This window comes from Hyperolius riggenbachi, chromosome 4 (genome assembly GCF_040937935.1).
Source record: "Hyperolius riggenbachi isolate aHypRig1 chromosome 4, aHypRig1.pri, whole genome shotgun sequence".
NCBI lineage: Eukaryota > Metazoa > Chordata > Amphibia > Anura > Hyperoliidae > Hyperolius > Hyperolius riggenbachi.
Genome location: NC_090649.1, coordinates 228,908,570 through 228,930,543, shown reverse-complemented (window position 1 = coordinate 228,930,543; position 21,974 = coordinate 228,908,570). Strand labels below are relative to the sequence as shown.

The window sequence follows — 21,974 nt, the reverse complement described above, 5'->3', positions numbered from 1 at the left end:
TTGCCGCTGTTCAATAGTAGCCAGTGCCAACTGCTTGACTAACTCCTCCATTCTGCTGTACAGATTCTCAGTCCAAGGAGATGAAAACAATTATTGATGGCACTGTCCATTTAAGAGCACTGCATTTCACTCTGCCACTTTGCCCGCATCCGAGCACCAATTGTGAGGGACTAGCATCAACTGGTAGGCTTGGCAGACAGTGAAGCAGGCTCTGACACAGTTTCAAGGTGCAAAACTTTGTGTTTTTATTTCACAGCAAAGTGACACAAACAGTTCGAAGATAGTAAGTCCACAACAAATGCAAACCTTAATATGCAGCGAGTTTCAAACAGCACTTTCCATGCAAAGTCCATATGAAAGGTGGTAGTCTTTGAATGATGCAATCCTGGATAACTCCCAGCAGTTTTGTCAGAGTCTCTGACTAGCAGCCATGCTGCTCACACACACTCTCTAACCAGGAAGTGATCACCTTTTTTATGTGTCAGCTGTGAAGCTGACCAGTTGAGGTAAAACCCGGAGTGCAATTCCACCCAGAATAGGACGACCAGAAGCACCCACCCGCCTTGCTTCTGGTCAGCTCCAGCCCAATAATGAGACTTAGCTATTCCCATAACCAAGCCACACAAACTCTGGAGCTGCTACTGCATGTAGCGTCGGATCCTGGGTGCAACATACCTCCCATCTACTACCATTCCAGACAAAGTGCATAAATATTTTCTATCCACTTTGTTACAATATCAAATAACAAAAATAATAAACAAAAAAAAATGAACATATGTCAAGTTTTGATTGCTTAAAACATGTTCAAGGATTATGATGCCAAAATGTCAGGTGTTTCCATTATTTTGTCCAACCCCTGTAGCTCGAAACAGCGGGCTGTCACCATAGCTGTATTTACTGAATTGATGTCATTTCAATGACGTTCCAATAAAAGAGCATTGTTTTACATTACAGGTGGTGCTAGCCTCGTGGATTGCTTGCCTTTTATTTTCTACATTTTTTTCCAGTTCCACCTCCAGCCCTTGGTACTTCTTTGGCTTTCCATACAGCTTCTTCCCAATCCTGCATGGAATTGTCACACCTGCATCTATCACCTCTGCTATCTTCTGGTCTTGACCTACTACTATTGGCCCAATATCTGTCTGTCTAGATCTAAACGTTCTACTGGATCTTAGCCCTTTCAGTCTCCATGACCTTTGTGGTATCTCCCATTTGTAGATGGGAGGGTTTAGCCCATTCACTCTGCAGATGCTCTTGGTCACAATCTCAGCTGCGTGGTTGCACTTTTCAGAGTATGCTGTTCCTGCATCTTGCACTCTTCCTCTATGTGCTAGACTGTATATTAGGCCTGTCTGCATTGCCTTCAAATTGAGTCCTGTGTAATAGTTTCTCACTTTGAAGGACCTAGTACTGGTGCCTGTTCTTGTGCTGTCATGATCAAATCCTCAATGTTGTCTTTGAGTCCAGCCTATTCCAGCTGCTGATCGATTGCTTAATGTCAGCCACCTTACTAATGTACTTTTAAATGCTTAGGGATTTATCCAGGACAGTGGCTCTGGGTAGTGTTGGGCGAACAGTGTTCGCCACTGTTCGGGTTCTGCAGAACATCACCCTGTTCGGGTGATGTTCGAGTTCGGCCGAACACCTGATGGTGTTCGGCCAAACCGTTCGGCCACATGGCCGAACTAAGAGCGCATGGCCGAACGTTCCCCGAACGTTCGGCTAGCGCTGTGATTGGCCGAACAGGTCACGTGGTTCGGACCCGAACGCGCTCTGATTGGCCGAACTGTCACGTGGTTTGGGTAAATAAATACCCGAACCACGTCATATTTCCGCCATTTGTCTGTGGGTTTAGCTTTGGGTAGGCAGGCAGGGTAGTTCGCGCTCCAGCCACGCTAGCCAGGGTCCCCCCAGTCATTGTGTCGCTGCTGGGAATAGTAGTACACCGCTCGCCCAGCATTCTGTTTACTGCCACTCTGTGTACCTCGCTCAGCCACACTATATAGCATTCTGTTTACTGTTCTGTGTCTGCTGGGAATAGTAGTACACCGCTCGCTCAGCCACACTATATAGCATTCTGTTTACTGTTCTGTGTCTGCTGTGAATAGTAGTACACGGCTCGGTCAGCCACACTATATAGCATTCTGTTTACTGCCACTCTGTGTACCTCGCTCAGCCACACTATATAGCATTCTGTTTACTGTTCTGTGTCTGCTGGGAATAGTAGTACACCGCTCGCTCAGCCACACTATATAGCATTCTGTTTACTGTTCTGTGTCTGCTGGGAATAGTAGTACACGGCTCGCTCAGCCACACTATATAGCATTCTGTTTACTGCCACTCTGTGTACCTCGCTCAGCCACACTATATAGCATTCTGTTTACTGTTCTGTGTCTGCTGGGAATAGTAGTACACCGCTCGCTCAGCCACACTATATAGCATTCTGTTTACTGCCACTCTGTGTACCTCGCTCAGCCACACTAGATAGCATTCTGTTTACTGTTCTGTGTCTGCTGTGAATAGTAGTACACCGCTCGCTCAGCCACACTATATAGCATTCTGTTTACTGCCACTCTGTGTCTGCTGGGAATAGTAGTACACCGCTCACCCGCCACTGTATAGCATTGTGCTCTGTGTCGCTGCTGGGAATAGTGGTACACCGCTCACCCGCCACTGTATAGCATTGTGCTCTGTGTCGCTGCTGGGAATAGTGGTACACCGCTCACCCGCCACTGTATAGCATTGTGCTCTGTGTCGCTGCTGGGAATAGTGGTACACCGCTCAGCCACACTATATAGCATTCTGTTTACTGTTCTGTGTCTGCTGGGAATAGTAGTACACCGCTCGCTCAGTCACACTATATAGCATTCTGTTTACTGCCACTCTGTGTACCTCGCTCAGCCACACTATATAGCATTCTGTTTACTGCCACTCTGTGTCTTCTGGGAATAGTAGTACACCGCTCACCCGCCACTGTATAGCATTGTGCTCTGTGTCGCTGCTGGGAATAGTGGTACACCGCTCACCCGCCACTGTATAGCATTGTGCTCTGTGTCGCTGCTGGGAATAGTGGTACACCACTCACCCGCCATTGTATAGCATTGTGCTCTGTGTCGCTGCTGGGAATAGTGGTACACCGCTCACCTGCCACTGTATAGCATTGTGCTGTGTGTCGCTGCTGGGAATAGTGGTACACCGCTCAGCCACACTATATAGCATTCTGTTTACTGTTCTGTGTCTGCTGGGAATAGTAGTACACGGCTCGCTCAGCCACACTATATAGCATTCTGTTTACTGCCACTCTGTGTACCTCGCTCAGCCACACTATATAGCATTCTGTTTACTGCCACTCTGTGTCTTCTGGGAATAGTAGTACACCGCTCACCCGCCACTGTATAGCATTGTGCTCTGTGTCGCTGCTGGGAATAGTGGTACACCGCTCACCCGCCACTGTATAGCATTGTGCTCTGTGTCGCTGCTGGGAATAGTGGTACACCGCTCACCCGCCACTGTATAGCATTGTGCTCTGTGTTGCTGCTGGGAATAGTGGTGCACCGCTCAGCCACACTATATAGCATTCTGTTTACTGTTCTGTGTCTGCTGGGAATAGTAGTACACCGCTCGCTCAGCCACACTATATAGCATTCTGTTTACTGCCACTCTGTGTACCTCGCTCAGCCACACTATATAGCATTCTGTTTACTGCCCACTGAACAGCAAGCGTGCAGATCCACCTCCAACACCGATCGCCTGGAGAAGATGGTCAAGGACTACATGTCAGATGACGTAGCTGTGTCGAACAATCCATCTGCACCCTTCAACTATTGGGTATCGAAGCTAGACACCTGGCACGAACTGGCAATGTACGCAATAGAGGTGCTGGCTTGCCCGGCAGCCAGCGTTATGTCGGAACGCTGTTTCAGTGCTGCCGGAGGCATCGTCACAGATCGGCGTATCCGCCTCTCTACAGAAAATGCAGACCGTCTGACTCAAATTAAAATGAATCAATCCTGGATTGGAAATGACTATGCAACACTCCAGGACCCCAACCAAGTAACATGACCAATGAACATCTGGGATGGTGTAGCGTTTCCGGTCCCTGTTTATTGAACCTCTCATCTGTATTACATTTATGACTACATGGCGGCAAAAAGCATTGCTGCCATATCCGCACGCTTTTTGTCCTCATGCAAGGCCTGGGTTGTTGTGTCTCACAAAGCGTGGCCTTCTCCTCCTGCGCCTCCTCCTGTTCCATCACGTCTGCTGGTGCTGGGTTAGCGTTGCCGCGTGGTCCCTGTTTATTGAACCACTTATCTTTATTACATTTATGACTGCATGGCGGTACAAAGCATGCTATCCGCACGCTTCTTGTCCTCATGCAAGGCCTGGGTTGTTGTGTCTCACAAAGCGTGGCCTTCTCCTCCTGCGCCTCCTCCTGTTCCATCACGTCTGCTGCTGCTGGGTTAGCGTTGCCGCGTGGTCCCTGTTTATTGAACCACTTATCTTTATTACATTTATGACTGCATGGCGGTACAAAGCATGCTATCCGCACGCTTCTTGTCCTCATGCAAGGCCTGGGTTGTTGTGTCTCACAAAGCGTGGCCTTCTCCTCCTGCGCCTCCTCCTGTTCCATCACGTCTGCTGCTGCTGGTGCTGGGTTAGCGTTACCGGTCCCTTTTCCTGGAACCTCTTCTCTGTATTACATTTATGACTGCATGGCGAAAAAAAGCATGTTACCTGTGCAAAGAAACATGACATTTTCCACATTTAAAAGACAGTTTTTCCTTTGAAACTTTACAATCAATTTTCTCAAAAACTATAAGCTCTTTTTCAAATATTTTTTTTCCTCTTGTACCCACTCCCAAGGTGCACATACCCTGCTAATTTGGGGTATGTAGCATGTAAGGAAGCTTTACAAAGCATGAAAGTTCGGGTCCCCATTGACTTCCATTATGTTCGGAGTTCGGCACGAACACCCGAACATCGCGGCGATGTTCGGCGAACGTTCGCGAACCCGAACATCTAGGTGTTCGCCCAACACTAGCTCTGGGTACTAGACATGAAGGGGAGAACATATACAAAGTGATGAGCTTTTGGCTCTTCACATCAGGAAGCTTCATGTCCTCCTCTGGCCAGCTTACTATGCCAGTAATGTATCAGATGACTACTGAGTAGCATGTGTTGATGGTATGGTCTTACTCTTCCCATTGAGCATGCTGTTCAGAATCTGTCTTACCTTTTAGTGGTACTTAGTAATTGCTGTCGTCCTTTTCATTGTTTTTTCCACGCCACTGTGGGATCAGTGTTCTTGTAGCTGGCCTGATTGTCAACACTGCTCCACTGGTAGCTCTCCTAATAACTACATTGCCTCTTTTACTACCACCTGGTCACACTTCTCCAGTCAGCCAGTTCCCTCTTTGTATAATCAGGTCAGGAAGATATACAAGTCGGTGCCTTGTATGTTCTTAGCATACAGCTTGATTCAATCCATATACAGGAGGTGGATAATGGCAGTTCCATCAAAATAATAAATATGTTAAAATGACAGGCTGTGCAAGATATTGAGCTTCACTTATCATGCAGATTTATATTTTCATATTATGCATATTCTCTAGTTAAGTTTCTTAATTATTAAGAGTAGTATATTACCTTCTAAGACATATAATCATTCAGATTTGGTGCAGTTTTTGATACACAGATATACAGTATAATTGAATTAAGGTAAGTAACTTCACCCTTTGAAACTAAAAAGTCAGTTATACTGCACGGAAGCAGTTTAAAGCAAAAAGTTACAGGCAGTCAGATATGAATTCATTATTATGTATGATTTGGCTGACTTTAGTGTTCTATAACCTGACCTTATAGTTGGAAATGCTAATCCCCACATGTAAAAGAGGTTTTGAACACTGTTCCTCCTGCAAGCAATGGACGGGTCACACAAATGAAATGGTACAAATGTATTATCATAGCTACAGTATATTCTTTGTCATTTGCAACTGTGTTTTTATTTTCTTTTTGCCCTTAAACAGAATATTTTCAGCAATAACAGTGATCACAGAATGCTTTCCTTGGAATAAGGACATTATTAAGTGACTTTGCTACTTTCAGACGAATCTGGAATGCTTTTTACTAAAACCGGTGTTTTTATGCTGTGTTATTTTCAGTACAAATATCCAGCTACTTAAATGAAAAATTTCTATCTTTGTTCAGTGTCTTCTAGATTGGTTACTATAGAGTCAAGCTAACTCTAAAAGTTGCGTCTACTATGTAAAATGGCAGGGAGGCCTCGCAAATAAACTGTTGCTTAGCTGAGGTCAGGCCTTGATCCTTTGGGCGCCAGTGCAAGGCCGAGGCTGTACAAATGTGTTGGCTAGCCTCTTTGCTAGCAACACATTCTGTTTCTGTAGAGGGATGAGAAGGCCTGATGGAGTGGTACATGATGAAGCAGCATGGAGTAGGCAATGTGAGTGGGGAGAATAATGCTCTCTTGCATAGGCACTGAGGAAGGTTGGGGACCACTGTACACATGCTAGATTCTTGGCAGAGGTGACCCCGGCCACCAAAATCCGAACAGCATGATTGCTGTGAATTGTTGTCCTATGTATATTTGATAAATAACGCAAATCTTACTTGCCAGCATATCCCACTTATAGTTGCTGACCGCTCCACGCCAACTGGCGTGAATGCGGCGGCAGCCCCAGGACCGCTCAACAGCAATTGGTGTGAAGTCCTGGCGCAGAGATTGCAGGGGATTGCACACGCCGATGCGTGCACATCCCCGCTTGAATGACAGAGCCCAGCGGTGATCACCACTAGGAGACTGTTAGACGGCGAAACCACCATCTGTTTACATGGTACAGCTCTGCAATCTACGGCAGCGCTGTACTGGGGACAGCCGTGTCACTCAGCTGTTCCCTTGAGAAACAGAAGAGCAATCGGCTTTCATAGGCTGATGCCTATGACAGCTGATCGCGGTGATTGGCTGGCAGAGGAGGGATGGTCTACAGTTAAAAAACAATTATTTAAAAAAAGACAATAAAATTAATTAAAAAAAACAAAAATGCCTGCAGCAGTGATCAGAGCCCACCAACAGAGACCTGAGTACTTCAGTAGACCCAAAGATGCAGTCGGCAGGAGATTTGAGGGCTTGCCGGGGGAATGAGGGGATGCAGAGGGGAAGGGGAAGGCATTCCCCCCACTTAGGTGAGTATTTAACTTTCTTTTAGGAGGTTACAGTTGTCCTTTAAAGTGCCCATTAATGATACTAATCCTAACATATGTAGTAAATGTTTTAGTAAATTATATATCAAACAGATTATTCAGATCATATTGAATGAAAACAGAGAAGCATGTGGTCCGAGTGATCCTGAGTAGAGCTGCTCAAATCCGGAACCGGGAGATACCCGGATAGTTGCTATCCGGATATCTCCCAGTAAACCTGTGTGGGGTGGGCGGAGGTATCAATCTTACCTGTCTGACGTCTTCTTCATCCATCCTTCAGCGCCTCCCACGATGCGCTCCACGCATGTCACGTGATTACAAACACTTCCTCCTTCAACCCGGAACCGCATCGTGGGAGGCGCCGAGGGACGGACCGAAGCAGACGTCAGACAGGTAAGATTGACCCCCCCGCCCACCCCGCACAGGTAACTGGGATATATCCGAATAGAACTATCCGGATGTCTCCCGGTTCCGGATTTGAGCAGCTCGAATCCTGAGCGATCGCATTATCTATCATTACCGTAAGAAAACTGGTTGATCAAGTTAGCAGATTTTTTTTCCATTGATACAATCGCAACTGGTTTTGATTTCAGAATAGTTTGGGTTTTTTAATGTTGCGGAACAATTAATTCATATTTTTTTTTTGTTCTCAATGATCTTATCAAAATTATGACAATTCACTAAAAATTGCATTGTTAATGGGCACCTTTAGAGAAGTAAGTAATTAAACATTCAATAAATGTTGTGAAAAATAACTTTTAAAAATATTTTATAAGAATTTGTAAGGCCAAATAAATTGCTTACAGCAGTGGTCCCCAACCTTTTCCGGCCCGGGGACCACTTTATGACCAAATTTTTCTCCGGGGCCCGGTCGGGGAGGGGATCTTGGGGGCGGCGGTTGCGCGCGTGACCTAGTGGACAGTGTCGTGCGCAGCGGGTTACCCGGGGGGGGGGGGGGCTGGGGTGCGACGGCATAGCTAGCATAGTTGCCCCAGTATAGGGAGTTTAGTTGCCCCAGTATAGGGAGTTTAGTTGCCCCAGTATGGCTAGTATAGTGCCCCAGTATAGCAACCAGTATAGCTAATATATTGTCCAGTATGGGTAGGTAGTGCCCCAGTATGGCTAGTGTAGTGCTCAGTATAGCTAGTATAGTGCCCAGCATGGCTAGTATAGTGCCCAGTATGGCTAGTATAGTGCCCCAGTATGGCTAGTATAGTGCCCCAGTATGGCTAGTATAGTGCCCCAGCATGGCTAGTATAGTGCCCCAGCATGGCTAGTATAGTGCCCCAGTATGGCTAGTATAGTGCCCAGTATAGCTAGTATAGTGCCCAGCATGGCTAGTATAGTGCCCCAGTATGGCTAGTATAGTGCCCAGCATGGCTAGTATAGTGCCCCAGTATGGCTAGTATAGTGCCCAGCTATAGCTAGTATAGTGCCCAGCTAGTGTTGGGCGAACAGTGTTCGCCACTGTTCGGGTTCTGCAGAACATCACCCTGTTCGGGTGATGTTCGAGTTCGGCCGAACACCTGATGGTGTTCGGCCTTTTAAGTTCGGGTTCGCCCCGAACTACTAAATGGCCGCGAACAGGGCCGAACAGGGCCCCTGTTCGGCCGAACAGGGCCCTGTTCGGCCGAATACTGCCCCCCTATGGGGTCGCAGGCATAAGGGGGGAGCATGCCCCAATCGCGGGGGGGGGTGTCGGAATTTCCCCCCACCCCCTCCGCTAGCGCTCCCCCCTCTGCCCGCTACCCCATACAAAAGTTTAATGAAGTAAAACAGTACCGGTCTGGTGGTAGTGGGTGGCTGGCAGTGGGCGGCACTGTTTAGTGAGTGACTGAGGAGGAGGAGTCCGGAGAGTGACGCGTTGAGGGAGGCCGGGCAGCGGGCGGTTCAGCAGTAGTACGGTACTACTGCTGAACCGCCCGCTGCCCGGCCTCCCTCAACGCGTCACTCTCCGGACTCCTCCTCCTCAGTCACTCACTAAACAGTGCCGCCCACTGCCAGCCACCCACTACCACCAGACCGGTACTGTTTTACTTCATTAAACTTTTGTATGGGGAAGCGGGCAGAGGGGGGAGCGCTAGCGGAGGGGGTGGGGGGAATTTCCGACCCCCCCGCGATCGGGGCATGCTCCCCCCTTATGCCTGCGACCCCATAGGGCCCCCAAAAGCGGGATGTTCGGGGAGTTCGGGGTTCGGCCCGAACATGCCGAACATCGCGGCCATGTTCGGCGAACTTTCCCGAACCCGAACATCCAGGTGTTCGCCCAACACTATGCCCAGCATGGCTAGTATAGTGCCCAGCATGGCTAGTATAGTGCCCAGCTATAGCTAGTAAAGTACCCCAGCATGGCTAGTATAGTGCCCAGCATGGCTAGTATAGTGCCCAGCTATAGCTAGTAAAGTGCCCAGTCTGCCATCTCCCCCCCCCCCCGTGCGCGCGGCCGCCGCTCCTGTCCTGTTACCTTATGAGCGGCGGCCGCTTCCAGATTCCCCCCCAGGCGCCGCTCTCCTTCATCCAGCATCTCCGATAACATCAGCAAAGACGCGCTGCTGTAGGAAGGAAGGAGGCGGGGCAGCGGCTTCCTGTAGCGGCAATATGCATCGCCGCTACCATGGAAACTGCTTCCCCGCCTCCTTCCCTCCTACAGCAGTGCGTCTTTGCTGATGTTATCGGAGATGCTGGATGAAGGAGAGCGGCGCCTGGGGGGGAATCCGGAAGCGGCCGCCTCTCATAAGGTAACAGGACAGGAGTGGTGGCCGCTGGGGGGGGGGGAAATGACAGACTCGCTGCGGCCCAGCTGGAAACTGCCAACGGACCGGCAGTGGGCCGCGGCCCGGTGGTTGGGGACCCCTGGCTTACAGAACAAGTTTCTTCAGATTTATAAATTAATCCAACACTGAATGTTAATCCAATCACAGCAACAATAAATGTAACAAAGATGTCATTTATTGCAGTTACAATTGTACAGTTAATAGATAATGTAATATGCAAAAGTAGCGATGATAAAAAGTTTACTTAGAATAAATCAGGAACTGTTGTTACTTTGAAATTATTTTGCATGACATGAAATGCATTAATTTCACAATTTATCATCATAGCAATTATCAATGTTGACAATAGTAAAGTAAATAACTGCTATATGTAATGTCATTAATATTTTATCTGCTCTATGCAGCTAAATATTCCAATGAAGAACAACTACAAGGATGCATTAATACTTGGAATTAAAGATCTAATAGAGTTGGATGTGTTTAATGATTCATACTCAATGCTAGATGCAAGTAAGTTCCATTTTATGCACACACAGTATGGAATATTATGAATATTTATTTTTAACTTTAGTCCAATACATAAGGAAAGATAACTAAAAATAAATATAATTTAGGTAAACACAAACATGCTACCTGATGCAAGAGGCTTGCCGGTACTGGTAGCGTTAATTACCACCATTACCCGCCACTTCTGCTTAAAGAAATCATTCTATTTAACTTTTAAAAAATGGCCATGATATTGCAGCTTTAACTTTGTGCTTCTCATCACAAAGCATGTAGAAATTCCCATACAGAACTCGACCCATAACGGATGTATATCAAACTTCCTTTTATTTGTAAATAGCAGTGATACAACATACAAAACCAGCACAACATTTCGAGCCTGTCACCCTTTGTCAAGTGCTCCCAAAGGGCGACAGGAGTGAAATGTTGTGCTGGTTTTGTATGTTGTATTATAGCTACGTATTTATGAAATAAAAGTAGTTGGATATACATTCGTTAAGGGTTGAATCCTGTAAGGGAATATCTGAATGATTGGACTTTGGAATCAGAGTTTTGATGCACCTCTTGCCCTACTAGGACTTCCCAAGATTGTAAGTCCCTGAGGCTGGTGGACTCCTCACTTACACTGAATGAGCATGCATACTACTGCAACTGCGCAAATCTGATTTCAATAGATTACAATACAATTCCTGCTATGCTATGATATAATTGGGCACTGGCAGAAGATGCAAGTTTTTGGTTACTTTTTAGCACTTTTTAATTAATCCAGTCTATGTTAGTAAATCAGAATGTCAGAAATACATAAATACCTTAATTCAGGAGGGTGGCTTTGCATTACTATTTTGTTCCACCCAGTATCCACCAACATTAAGTCTCTCTAATGTAGCAAGGGGAAAAGTACTAAAATATGAATAAGAAAACTATACACAGTCTTAAGTTAATTTAGGAGATATTATTTTATGTGCATTTTGGCTTGCTGGGAACTTAACGTGTTTTATTTACATCTCCTATGAGAAAACGTATAAATTGGAGAATCCTTCTTTACAGAATTAGACAGATATAGGGCAAAATGTTGCATAAATGTCCAAAAATGATAGTAATACCAAGGGCTACACCACTTCACAGCGTCATTCCCAACCTATGTCTGTCTGCCTTGGGCTTAAATGTTACAGAGTAAAGCACCTATATGTACTGCAATTTTGACTACTGATCCACTGAATTCTAACTCTTTTATTGAAAATACCACTATATCAATTGTTGACAGTATGTAAAGTGATAATTTTACAGCTGTAAAGATCTGGAGTTTATTGATCCGTATTCAGCAGTTTCAGCATTAGTCTTAGTGCTGGAAGAATTTGTGCAGCTCATCATCAAGTAGGATATTTCCTAGGGAGATAGAGACTCTCTATTTCTGTAACTTTTTTGGGCAGTTAAGTACTGTATCTCCACACTGAAAGAAGGAGCTAGAAAATGAAATAGATTTAGTGAAAGGGAATAGGAGAGATTTTGCCGTCTTTTTCAACCTGATTTTATAGAAGTCATGTGGGGAATGTAAGCTTCAACCAGTGATTCTTCATGGTGTTTGTATGATGTGCTGCAATTTCACCTTCTCCCGCACTGTACATGAGCAAACCTTACAGTCACTAAAGATATGAGAAGTGAGGACTGATTCATTGACAGCAACATGAAACTGTACTGTTACTGTCTGAGGTTGACTACCTTTTATGGCTGCCTCAGATAGAATGTCCTCTGCTGGTCTTTCTCAATGATGTTGATGAAGGTAGCAGTATTGGCCTCCCATTTTAGATTTTGGGAGATTAAGGACTCCTATCAACTCCTCATTTAACATCTTAATAATCATCCTGTTATAAGGAATTTTTACTGTTGTGAAAATAGAACAAAGGTTTTCAGCAATGGGAAATTTATATTCCTGACAAACTCACAGATCTCCTTGGCCATTGTATCTGAAGAGGAGGGAGACTAAATTGATCGAAGGAGCTATATAAGGTAGTCAAAAGTAACATAACTAGCATTCATGGAAATCTGTAAGCACCTACTCCTGACTGCCTGCTCACATTTTAAAGCACTTCTGGCTATCAGCAGCATCTCCTGTGACTACCTCAGCTCTAGTTGCCATCCTGCATGCTAGTAAGGGGGAGAGACACTGATAAAGAAGAATGCCTGGATACATGAAGCACCTGCTGAAGCTGCACCACACCTCTCACAACCTCAGATCAGCAAGTTCTATAAACTTGGTCACTCCCAGAGTGCACCTCAAAAAATCTGGAGATAGAGCCTTCTGTCATGCTGCCCCTACTCTTTGGAACTCCCTGCCACACCCAGTAAAGACAGCACCATCCCTGGAGCTATTGAAATCCAGACTGAACTGCCACCTGTTTAGCCTGGCATTTCCAGACTTATAAAATTCTTCCTCTGTACCACTATGGTCGGAGCCATGCTTATGCGCTTTGAGTCCCATGGGAGAAAAGCGCTTTACAAATGTTATTTGTTGTTATTGTTGCCTTTGTGAGTAGAGATGTCCAGAATGGTTTGCCCAGAAACTGTCTCTTTTTGCCCCAAAAAGCTAAACACACATCCAGGACCACTGGTGTAGTGACCTTTAGCTTATAAATTTCCCAGCACCATACTAATCTAACATGCATACAAAATCGTATATACAATATATACAATACAATACAATAACATTTCTATAGCACTTTTTTCCCATAGGACTCAAAGTGCTTAGGCTCTCTCAGATTCAGTAATTGGTAGTAGTATGAAGTATTCACACAACAAAAGTTATATTTCTTCAAATGCCAAACTGTACAGGTGGGTTTTCAGTCTGGATTTAAACACGTCCAGGGATGGAGCTGTCCTGATCTGTTGAGGTAAGGAGTTCCAATCTTTCTAGCCATTCTGGGTCACCATGAGCTATCTGGGCATTCCAGGATGATTTCAAAGCACAGAGAGAGAGAGCTGTGTAAAGAAACACAGTGCTCCTAGTACCAGTGTTGACAACCTTTCACGTTATTTTTTACTGACAAATACCATAAATTTTACTGACAAAATATTGTTTTTACTGACAAAATCCCCTGAAAAATGGGACTTGGTCACGCAACAGAATGTGGGTGTGGTCACGGGTGGGGCAAATATACATAATTTTAGTAGTGCTGTAAAAGGTCTGCCGGGGAAGTTTGAGCTCTGCCATAGTGTTTCCCCCCCCCCCCTTCCCCCAAAATACATGTAATCTTACAGCATTTTACCAAAAATCCACGTAATCTGGCAGAGGTGCTTCCAAAATACAGATAATATGGCAGTGGTTCCCTAAAAATAGATGTGATCTGGCAGCAGTGATTCCCCCAACATACACATAATCTGGCAGCAGTTCCCCAAAATACACTTAATCTGACAGCAGTAGTTCCCCAAACATAGGTAGCCCCAGGTCTATAGGTGTCCCCAGAATAGGTGGCCAGTGGTATAGATGTCCCCAGAACAGGTAGCCAGGAGTAGAGATGTCCCCAGAACAGGTAGCCAGGGGTAGAGATGTCCCCAGAACAGGTAGCCAGGGGTATATGTGCTCAGTATATGTAATCAGGGGTATATGTGCCCAGTATATGTAGCCAGAGGTATATGTCCCCAGTATATGTAGCCAGAGGTAAAATGTCCCCAGTATATGTAGGCAGGAGTATATGTGCCCAGTATATATAGCCAGAGGTATATGTCCCCAGTATATGTAGTGAGAGGTATATGTCCCCAGTATATGTAGGCGGGGGTATATTTGCCCAGTATAAATAGCCAGAGATATATGTCCCCAGTGTATGTAGGCAGGGGTATATGTCCCCAGTATATGTAGGCAGAGGTATATGTCCCCAGTATTTGTAGGCAGGTGTATATGTGCCCAGTATATGTAGTCGGGGGTATATGTCCCTAGTATATGTAGGCAGGGGTATATGTGCCCAGTATATGTAGGCAGGGGTATATGTCCCCTGTATATGTAGGCAGGTGTATATGTGCCCAGTATATGTAGTCGGGGGTATATGTCCCCAGTATATGTAGGCAGGAGTATATGTGCCCAGTATATGTAGGCAGGGGTATATGTCCCCAGAATAGGTAGCCAGGTGTGCCCCCAGCAGGAGGGGAGCAGCGCAGTGAAGGAGAGCCATCTCCCCCCTCCTTCCCTTACCTTGGGGTTCCCCCTCACTTGCTCTCCCCTCCAGAACTAAGTGTTGTGCAGCGGCTGGCAGTGGGCGGAACTTACCTCCATCTTGTTGCAGGTGCGGGATGGTTGAATGGATTTGCCGCTAGTCTGGTCTGATCCAGAGCAGCAGCCCCAGAACTTCCGGCGCTTGGAGCGAGACGGAGGTAAGTTCCGCCCGCTGCCAGCTGCCACACAAGACTTCGTTCTGGAGGGAAGAATGAGGGAGGGAGAGCCCTAAGGTGAGGGAAGGAGGGGGGAGATGTCCCCCCTTCCCCACTGTGCCCACAACTCTCCCTCTTCTCTGCGCTGCTCCCCTCCTGCTCACAGGGCCGCCCTTACGGACGCTGCTGAATTTCTTACGGAATTCACAGGCGGCTAAATTTCTAACAAAATTTACGGTATGCCCGTAAATTTACGGGCGGTTGACAACACTGCCTAGTACTGGTTATATGTACCTTAACCTCCCTGGCGGTAAGCCTGAGCTACGCTCAGGCTAGCCGCCGGGAGCTCTATGCAAAGCATAGCAGGCAGCGGGCGTTTTTACTCACCTCCCGGGGGATCCAGATGTCGGTAGCCATTCTCCTTCCAGTCCTGTGAGGCTCTGAATCACTCTGGTCAGATCGCTATCAGTTATCTCACTACAGAGTTACAGCACCACCCGGAGGGCAGCGGGAAAATTGTAACGCTGGAGCCCAAGGAGGTGAGTAAGTGCAGGCCAGGGGCTGCTGCAGAAATTCTGGCGGCATGATTTTTTTCCTGATTTTAGGGACATAAAAGTACTGAAAAGACCCTAAAATCTGGAAATAATCATACTACCAGGGAGGTTAATATAAAGTATTTTAAGGGAATTATAATCATAATAGAAAGGACCACTATCGTCAAATTTGTAAAATGCATGCATATAAAATGTACACTTCTCCTGAGTAAAATGCACTATCATTTACTTTTTTCCTATCTTGCTATCTTTTACAGTAGGTACTAAAATGCTGATAGATGTGACAGATTTTAGACTAGTCCAGCACATGATGTGGGATTCTCAATATTACTTTTATTCGTTACAAAAAGGATTTATACAAAGATGTTGGCAAACCTCCCTACTCATGTGCACATTATTTTGGCAGTTGGACTGAGCCACTTCCGTTCAGTAAGTGCTTTTGTAAATTAACTACTTGCCGACCGCGTCACGCCGATGGGCATGGCCGCCGCGGCAGCCCCAGGACCGCCTAACACTAATCGGTGTAAGGTCCTGCAGGCCTGTTTTGCAGGAGATCACACGTGCTGATGCACGCACATCTCTGCTTGGTAGGCAGAGCTCTGCCCTGCCTTCAGTCTCCCAGCGGCCTATGAAAGCCGATCACAGTGATTGGCTGGCGGGGGGAGGGAGGGACTAGCAGAAAAAAAATTGGAAATGTATTAGTAAAAAATAGAAATAAGTATTTACAAATAAAAATAAATAAACCTTGAGGGGGCAATCAGACCCCACCAACAGAAAGCTCTGTTGGTGGGTAGAAAAGGGGGGGATCACTTGTGGGCTGACATATTTCTTGAAAAATGGCGTGATCTTTAGGGGGGTTTAACACTGCGACCCTCAAGTGGGTAAGAAATACCTGAAAATCCCTCATAAGATGACGGACTAGTCAGATCTATCATAATTTCACTACCTGCAAGTGACAGCAAAATAGAAAAAAAAGTAGTTTATAGTAGTTTCAGTTTACTAAATTTTGTATGCATGTATTTTACATTTTATAATTTTAAGGTAAACATGTGGTGATATAAATATAGAGGCAATGCCACTTGCCTGGATGTTGTCCTTGACCTCTTTCTCTCATATTTAGTGTGTCACTGAATTAAGTGTCAGGTTTCCTTACAGTTTTTTTAAAGGGGTTCTTTCGCGAATGAGGAAAAAAATAAAAAGTGGTTTATGCATAAACTATTAAACATCCTTCTAAAATAGTGTAAATTTTTTTTTTTTTTAAATGAATGGTTTCATCAATACAACATATAATGTAAATAGTGACGGATGACGGCTGGGTGGCTAATCCATTTGTTAGGGGTGTTTTTTTCCTTTACTCTCTTTCACAACCATAACTCCTGCCTAAGTAGTTTTCAGTGGTATAACCCACTTCTAGCAGGAATCACAGTTATAGCCCTAACAGCTTAGCTCTGTTGAGCATCTGAATATGTGTTTACATTGTTGCTAGGCAACCAGAGGCCATGCAGAGACTCGAAAGTGAAAAGAGTCATAAGCTGTTGGGAGAATCAGTCCCATCTACACCATATGATTCTTTGTCAGATTCGATTCAATTTGATTCGATTCATTGATTTGATTTGATTCAATCTGACATGTCAGATTCATGATTCAATTCAATTTGAATCGAATGAATGAATCAGACATGTCAGATTGAATCAAATCAATGAATCAAATCAAATTGAATCGAATCTGACAAAGAATCATATGGTGTAGATGGGACTGATTCTCCCAAGAGCTTATGACTCTTTTCACATTGGAGTCTCTGCACCAGCCTCTCTTTGCCTAGCAACAATGTAAACACATATTGAGCAGCTCAGCTGAGCTCAGCCATTAAGGCTATAAATGGGATTCCTGCTAGAAGTGGGTTATACCACTGAAAACTACTTAGGCAGGAGTTATGGTTGTGAAAGAAAGTAAAGAAAAAAAAACACCCCTAACAAATTGATTAGCCTCCCAGTCCATCATCTGTCACTTTGTTACATTACATGTTGTATTGATGAAACCATTCATTTTTAAAAAAAATCTTTTTACACTATTTTAGAAGGATGTTTAATAGCTTATGCATAAACCACTTTTTATTTTTTCCTCATTCGCGAAAGAACCCCTTTAAAATCACGACAGTTGTGAGACATTTTTAAATGTTGTGTTGCCTGGTAAAAAAAAAAGACTTAAAAGTCACTGAAAAAAAAATGCCTTTCAGTGTGTTTGTAACTCATGTATATTAAGTATATTTTAATATTTATTTTAATTCCTATTTGGCTTCTAACCACTTTGAAAAGCTTAAAGGATAACTGTACTGTAAGACTTAAGTTATCCCTAGAGTACTGGTTTATAGTGTTGTGCTCTGCTGTTTGTAATCAAAATTAAGAGTAAGCATGGGAGTAATGCGGACTGCGATAAAATGCAACATGGAGCACATCGGCTATAGGTGGCAACATGGGTAAATTAACCCACCTCTGCCGCAGCCAGCAAGTTCTACTCACAATTTTGATTATGAATGGCGGAGCTATGGGTAGCTCGACACTATTGCTTAAGCATATACAGTATAGGAACCAAAAGTTAGGAGGCACTCAAAACATAAGTGATAAAGGACTGTAAAACTATTAAAATACATAAGCTGACATGTATTATGTTTTAGGCATTTGCTCAAAATGTTACTATTCCTAAGGTGTCGGAGGAGTGACACACTGGCAGATCCGGCAGGACCCGAAAAAAAAACAGATTCCGCCACCCAGAGAACTCTGGTGGATCTTTTTGCCACGCCACGAGGAAGGACGACCACTATATCTAACGCGGCCCAGCAGCAGGAGAAGGGCGCGCAAGCTCAGAAAGCTGCCGGAGCTGAAGCTGCCTCTGCCTCACCACCACCCGCAGGTACTTCCCCACAGTGGGATAAGAAAGAGTTACTGGGGTACATTAAAAAGCTCTTGAAAACAGAGCTTACAACTGCTCTCACAGATATTAAATCCCAGATTCATGAGATTGGCCAGAGGGGGGGACAATATGGACAATATGGCGGATGTTATGGAGGAAGATCAGCAATACCGCACAATGTTAGAGACTAGATTGAGGGCTGCTGAGCAGCATTTAGAAGACTTTGAAAATAGGGCCTGCCACTCTAATTTGCAGATAAGCGGCCTACCAGAATCTTTCACCTCACTTTGGAAGGTAGCAGTTTCTCAGCCCTTCTTCCACAAACTAACACTAGTATGTTTCGCCTGGATAGGATTCATCGCACTTTGGGCAAACCTAGAGCTCCTGACATGCCTCGTGATATTATTTTGAAGTTACACTACTTTGAGGCTAAAGATATGATCCTTTCAGCCGCCAGAGAGCCAACAAACCTTCCAGGTGTGCCTGTCTCAGACCACATATACTCAGATCTTGCACATGTGACCCTTCAGAAGCGCAGAGCTCTCAGGCCTATTTCCCTAGCCTTGATCAGAGAAAAAAAAACAGATACCTCTGGGGTTTCCCCTTCTCTCTGAACTTTTCAATTAATGGACGCTCCCATTCCGTCCGTTCCCTTGAAGAAGGCCTTGAGGTGCTGCGATCTGCCTCCATTGAATGTGATGCTGGAGATCAACAGCCCCTGCTGCAACATCTCCCTTGGCCAGAGAGGGTCTGGTCTACAGCTACTAACAGATCTCCCTGCTCCACAATAGGCCCCCATTCTCTTCAATCAGATAACTGATGTCCTATCTGGGCCCATGGAGTCCTTCTTTGTTTTCATTCTACGTCTGAGACTACATGAAAACTTTTTCATCGTCCCTCCCCTCTGCTGTTCTTTGATAACTCCCTCCATGCACAGTTTCATTCTACAAACGGACTCCTCGATTACTTTGGAGATATCACCCGCTACACTTTTTTTTCCTGGATCCATAACCTTCCGAACTTTTTGCATGCTCTCAACCCAGAATATACGCTTTATATAACCACTGCATGCTTACTTTTTCCATGCTGGGATCCCTCCTCCCCCTTTCTGAGGCTTAGAAAGCTCATCCGGGACTCGACCGGTGCTGCGGGCTAAGAAGGGGAAGCTGGTATGTGTCGAGGGGATTCCTCGCTCCCGTTTTGGGTTCTGGAATTGCTCCTGGGTCACACAGTCCTAGGAACCTTGCCCGGGGTGCCCGCTGGGGCCCTGAATTTTATTTGAGTGGAGCCGGGGAAGGGGGAGGAGAGGTTGTTCTATTACCATCTCTGAAGCTAAGACCTTTTGGGACTACTTTACAATTGATTAGAGTCATATAGATCTAAAAGTTTTATATTTTTCTTTTTTATTATTACTCCTCTGTGTTCCCTAGAGGGATGCTAACTAATTACTATTGAATACATCAGGAGGGACCCCCGAGGCCAAGGAAACTCACCCGGGATTCTGGCGGACTTGCAGGGAAAAAAGGGGAGGCTGGACTGAGGCAGGGGGATTCCTTTGACCTCTTTATGGGCCCTGGAACCCCCTCGGGTTACTCCTACCTAGGAACCTTGCTCGTGAGGCCCATGGGGCCCTTGACTTTATATGGGCAGAGGCCTGGGGGGGGAGGAGTGGGGGGGCTGTTGGGTCTGAGCCTGATGTTTTTAAAGTTTTGCAGTCCCATGACCTGTTAAGTTACGTTATCTATCTGCTAAGAATTTCATCTATTGAAGACTTAAATCCTTAAGTTGCTTCCTCCACCCCTGTAGAGGGGTATCAGCAAAATGTAATTCACTGTATATCTAGCCGGTTGCCAGGTTATCTATGTTTTTGTTCCTGACTAGGGAGCTTTATGAAGTCATCATGACATCACTCACTTCCCGTTACCCTTGTTTGAGGTTTGGGCATTCCAGAATTGGCCCATTTGCTATCCTTATAGCAGCTGGTTACCTGTGTTTCACTGATGGTTGTTCTCCACAAATGTTTTACCATGCACTGTACTATTTGGGTACATCTGACGTTATTTTGTTTCTTACACTATCATGGTCCTAAAGGTCATATCACATAATGTGAGGCTTTTAATGCTGGTGGATATAGGAAGAAGGCGTTCCTAGATTACACAAAGCTTTCTCTGGATATTATTTGTCTTCAGGAAACACATTTTAAACAGAGCTCCTCTCCCTCTTTCTTTAACCGTCATTTCTCCCACTACTACATGGCTTCTGTAGTAAAAAGCAAAGGGGTGTTGTAACTCTGCTCCACAATGATCTCCCCCTAGAGGTCTCTAGTTCTACTGTTGACCCCTCAGGTCGCTTCCTAATCCTCATTGGCAAGCTTCATGGTAAGGATATCTGTATTAACAGTTACTTCCCCTCAGATAAAGTCTTCCAAACGTTCCTATTGATCATGAGCAAACTACAGCTTACTCTTAATACTTACCTAATATGGTGTGGAGACTTTAACATTACCTTGAATGATAAATTGGACAAATCTAGCTTATCCCCAGACAAAGTTGCTAAACATCTAAGAACCAAATGAAATGCTACCCTAAAAGAAGGGCTTATTAGTGTATAGCTGGAGGGAGCTCTAAGGGACAAAAAGAGGCTACACATATCATTCTCCTATTTATAACTCATACTCCAAATTCGATCCTATCCTTGCCTCCACAAACTTAGCACCAACACTTCTCTTCCTCTGCCACATTCCTGCTGTATGGTCTGACCACGACACTCTGCTACTAAGCCTTGACTTAAGGGCTGCTCCATCTCGTATTAAACATTGGAGCCTGGATGAGACTCTCTTACTTGATCCGGATATAGCATCCTCCCTTCCATCTGAATTTGATCAATATTTCTTCATGAATGGCGGAAATGAGGTCTCCCCCCTCACTTGTTGGCTTGCCCATGAAGCCATCATTAGAGGACACCTGATTAAAGCCACCTCCCACAAAAATAAGAAAGATGCTGAAACCCAAAATGATCTTGAATTTTGGCTCAAACGACTTATCCTTCTAAACCAAAAGGAACCTTCCAGATACTTTGCTAAACAAATCTCTGATATTAGTCTCCAACTTGACTCAGTCCTCTCCAGACATGTGGAACGAGCTTTAACCTGGACAAAAGCCAGGTACTACAAATATATTAACAAGCCAGACATGTGGCTGGCGAGGAAACTGAGGCAGCAGGAAAACATTAACGTAATCCACAGATTTAGGCTAGACTATGGCCAAATTACTAGTGATTCATCTAAAATCCACTCTACTTTCGCAAACTTTTACTCTAAACTGTATGATGGCCCCCAGAGTTATAAATGAGTTGAGACTACCAAATTCCTTTCGCCAAATCAACAAGGCCAACTAGGCCACGGCCTAGGGCGGCAGCAGAGACAGGGCAGTTATTAGCCAGCACATAGACTCAGTCCGCAGCCGCCCTGCATTTTTCCCGCTGTCACATCGTGGTGGGCAGCTACAGACCTCCTGCAGAGTTGCGAGCGGAGGGAGGAAGGAGTATAGGCGGTAACTTCTACCGCTGAGCTTTGCAATCAATCACCGTTTCTGGCTGGAACCGAGTCTCTACAACACCGAAGCGTCCTCCCTGAACTGCTGCTGCGTGTCTC

General features: G+C 45.2%; 1 protein-coding gene across 3 annotated transcripts in view; it reads left to right on the top strand.

The window, feature by feature from the left end:
* Nucleotides 1–21,974, top strand: part of KHDRBS2 (KH RNA binding domain containing, signal transduction associated 2) — a 588,641-nt gene that overhangs the window by 437,742 nt on the left and 128,925 nt on the right. For all 3 annotated transcript variants that reach the window (XR_011031441.1, XR_011031439.1, XR_011031440.1), the window contains 2 exons: nucleotides 10,400–10,505; nucleotides 18,117–18,322. The gene's annotated coding sequence lies outside the window, so the exon portion shown is untranslated. The remainder of the gene's footprint in view (nucleotides 1–10,399; nucleotides 10,506–18,116; nucleotides 18,323–21,974) is intronic.